The sequence below is a fragment of the Talpa occidentalis genome, unplaced genomic scaffold (assembly GCF_014898055.3).
Source record: "Talpa occidentalis isolate TD23 unplaced genomic scaffold, MPIMG_talOcc4v2.1 talOcc4.13, whole genome shotgun sequence".
Lineage (NCBI taxonomy): Eukaryota > Metazoa > Chordata > Mammalia > Eulipotyphla > Talpidae > Talpa > Talpa occidentalis.
This window is the reverse complement of record NW_023601322.1, coordinates 54,302,172-54,306,173: the sequence shown is the minus strand read 5'-3', so window position 1 is coordinate 54,306,173 and position 4,002 is coordinate 54,302,172. Positions and strand designations below refer to the sequence as shown.

At 52.8% G+C, this 4,002-nt stretch overlaps 1 pseudogene; it reads right to left on the bottom strand.

Moving 5' to 3' along the window:
• Positions 1-2,171: 2,171 nt before the first annotated feature.
• On the bottom strand, positions 2,172-3,512 carry LOC119242840 (acidic leucine-rich nuclear phosphoprotein 32 family member B-like; annotated as a pseudogene).
• Positions 3,513-4,002: the final 490 nt, after the last annotated feature.

Here is a 4,002-nt window from a genome sequence, read left to right as displayed (position 1 = left end):
ATTATTTTTAAAAAATCACACATTAAAACTAACTGCAGTTAGTTTTATGCAAGAGAGGGCTATGGAAATGTAACAGAATAAGAAATATTCAGTGACATAGTTTCAGGTTTCGTTTTGCAAATAACCTGGGAGAAAATACCACCTGTATAGATTTAATTTAGTATCAAAGTGGAATATTCACAATAATGTGAAAACACTACTCCAACATATTTGTGTGAGGCTGTAGACATTTTTTCATAGTCTTCAACCAGAACCACAGCTAAATGCAGAAGGAAGCATGAAATTCCTACTGTCTTCCAATGAGACAGACAAAAAAAAAAAAAAAAAAAAAAACAATGAGACAGACAAGAAAGACAACTGCAAACATAAAACAGGTGAAAGATCCATTCTTCCCATTGCCCTGATTATTTTCAGAAATAAGTTATTTTTCTTAAGAACACTTTCTATTAACATGCTTGGATTATTACTATTATTCTAAATAAACAGCTGCATGATTAAACTCAGCTTTATTCCCAGTGTGATAAATACGGGGAGCGATACCTCCTAAACAAGATTATACTTGGCGTCCTCCCTAATTTGTAAGACTGGACATGGATCCTGGAAGGAAAATGACTGAGAATCGCAGACCCAGCGCTTGGGTCATGGAGACAGGGTGACAAGCTTTGGGTGAGGAGAGGAGGGGCCAGAGCAAAGCCCCAGGCCCCAGGGCTGTGTCTAGGGCAGGAAGGTTACTGTTGGGGATACCCCACTGCCCCCTTAGCCTCACTTCTGTCTCCACCACCTGTGCTGGGCCCTGGACACTGTGACTCTTCCCCAGTTCTCAGTCCCAGTGCCTGGAGGCTCCCAGAGAACCAGTCAGCATCACTGCCTGCCCAGGTAAGTCTCTACCCACCAGCCTGGAGTCAGAAGCTCCCCAGACCCCAGCAGTGCTGGTCATGGGGCCCCCAACCTCCTCCTGCTGCTTCTCTCCAGGGCTCTGACCCAGACAGACACCTGGGCTGGTGAGAGCAGGGTGGAGGGAAAAGGCTTCTGCAGAGGAAGCTGCTGCCTTAGGCCCCGCTGTCACCCCCGTGGCCCCCTCAGTCCTGGTCCCTTTCTGTCCCCCCACCCTGCCTCCTCCTTTTGTCCCCCTGAGTCTTGCCCCTTCTGGACCCGATGCCCATGTTCAGTCTCTGGAGCTCCCTCCCTCCTGGACACTTTCTCCCCTGCCCCATCTCCCCGGGACTCAGGACCTGCCCAGGGGGGAGGGTCCGCCGGCTTCACCCCTCCCCGGCCCCAGGCTCCCCCTCTCTGAGGCTTTTAGAAATGGTGATGTCCCGCCCGGCCTCGGGGAGCCCCGGTACCTCGCGGGGGCTACGTGGACGACACGCAGTTCGGGGTTCGACAGCGACTCCCCGGGCCAGAGCGCGGAGCCGCGGGCCCCTGGGCGGGCGGTCGGTCGAGGAGACGCGGCTCCGCAGACACTCGGCGCGGAGGCTCCAAGCGCTCCTGGAGGCCCGCGCGGCCGCCGCAGCCAGAGCCGGGCCGGGGAGCAGCGCTGGCCGGGGCGGGTCACCGCTCCCGCCCCACCCCCCGCCCCTAGTCTCGGGGCCCCGTGACCCCCGAGGCCATGGCCCCTGCCAGGCCCCTTGACCAGGGAAGAGCCCGCGGGACTTTCACCCTTTAGGTTTTTTTTTTTTTTTTTTTAACCAAAGAGAAATGTGTTTATTTCACTTGAATTCTTAAAAATACTTTTTTTTTGTCAGTTGACACATAAAATGTCCTAATATAAAAAATTTCATTAAAAAAGGAAAGCATGAAAAAACAGGCCCAAAATGTTAAGATTTTATTTACAAAGCTTCTTCGTTGTACAGAAAGTAAAAATGCTGTTACAACTTGGGCATAACTGGTAGTCACAGATGGTGATTCACCAATCACAGCTGTCCCCGCTACAGCAAGTCTTACACGAAAACCTAACAACGCTTACAATTTTGTTGGGGTGAAGTCTCCAAGCTTGGTGGTGGATTTCCAAGAGGGACTCAATGGAGGGCGGAATGTCACAGGAACTGTTCTTTGGCTCTTTGGGTGGGTGGGTGTCCTGGGGTTTGCGTCACAGCTACCTGTTTTTTTTTTTAAACATCTACCAAATCCTTATGCGCAGTCCAACCAATACCGAACAGTTCGCTCTTTTTTTTTTTAAGTTTATTTGGGTTTTAATCATCTTCTCCTTCATCATCTGTTTCCCGCTTCCTTTTTTCTCCTTTTCCGCTCTCTTCCTCCTCTTCATCCTCATCCTCATCCTCGTCATCTTCATCTTCATCAGCTTCTCCATCCTGTCCAAAATCTCCTTCCTCCCCACTGACTTCGTCTTCGTCCTCGTCTTCGTCCCCTTCTACATCTTCATCCTCATCCTCTTCATCATCACACTCTTCCTCCTCACCATCCGCATCTTCCTCCTCCTCTGCAGCTTCTCCTTCTCCATCCTCCTCCTCTTCATCCACACCATCCACCTCAGCATCTGAGCCGGAGGCTTCTCCGTCCTCTTGGTCACAGCCGTCCAGACAGGTCAGCCGAGGCAGAAGCTTGAACACACCCTCTCGGTGGTCGTTCAGGTCAGTGACCTCACAGTTACACAGATCCAGGCTTTTCAGACATGCCAACCTTTTCAAAGGTTCCAAGGTGCTGGTGTCTTTCAGTTTATTTCCACTTAAGTTAAGATGTTTGAGATTTGCAAGTTTTTCTGCTAACATGTCCAGAACGCCAGATTCTATTGTCACTGAGCTCAAGCTTTTTCAATTTAGGTAGTTTGGGGAGATTTGAGACTGAAATCCAGCCTACACCTATCAAACTGAGGAACTCTAAGTTCACAGATTCATCTGCCAGGCCTCAATTTTCCCGTCATTTGCTGTGCAGTTGTCCAGGACAAGTTCTCGAACCGCGGCCGGGGGCCGGTTCCTCGGCTCTAGGTGGATCCTCCTCTTCATTTCCACGATTCCCTCTTCCCCTCTTCAAACTTCACTTTCCGCGGCAGAGGCGGAGCGGGAGAGGCTCCCGGCCCGCGCGGCGAGGCCGCGGGAGGGGTCCTCGCGGCAGCGGCGGGCGGCGCGGTCGGGCGGCGGCGGCGCGGCGGCGGGCGGCGGCGGCGGCGAGCCCCGGAGCCAAGTTACTCGCGGGAGCGGAGAGAAACCATGGAGGGAAAAAGCACCCTTTAGGTTTTATTTAAGTTTAGGATTATTCAGGGCGGGAGATCGGGTGCGGGCGGGAGACCACGGGGTTACTGAAGGCGGGGCTGAAGAGGGGCTGCGGGGCTTTGGTCTCCCTGAGGCGCACACCCCGCAGGGAAGTGGAATCATGGTGAGAACGCGCCCCCTTCTGGCCAGAGAGGGAGCTGTCGGCCACGTTTTCAAGCTCTGGGATGAAGACTGGCCCAGAGGCTCCTACTTTTTCTGAAGGACAGTTAAGGAATCCAGTTTCTCCTAAGAAAGAAGGGACACCACCCCTGAAATCTCCCTTCACTTTTGGCCGGCAGCCATCTTAGGAACAATGAGTTTCTCTCTCGAGATCCTGTTTTTTGGTCAGAGAGCATTTTTGGAGCTCTCACTCCTGCCTGTCTGTGTCATCACCCTCCACCCAAGTCAGTAACAAAATGCTTAGAGACCTGCATCCCTCCCTGGGCTCTCACCTGCTATCCCGGACTCCCAGACCAGGCTGGTTTCTGGGGTTTGTGCTTCCTCCCTCCAAGCATATGTTCTGTCCACTGGAGGATGGTCACATGAGGCTGCTTCAGTGTCCATGCAGGAAACACAAGCATGAAATTTCCGGTTCTCCCACTCAGGCCCCAATCGCCATAGGTGACCCATCACCCCATCTCTGAGCATGAGGTCACCCTGAGTTGCTGAGCCCTGGGCTTCTACCCTACGGACATCACCCTGACCTGGCAGCGAGGTGGGGAGGACCTGACCCAGGAGACAGAGCTGGTAGAGACCAGGCCTGGGGGAGATGGAACCTTTCAGAAGTGGGCGG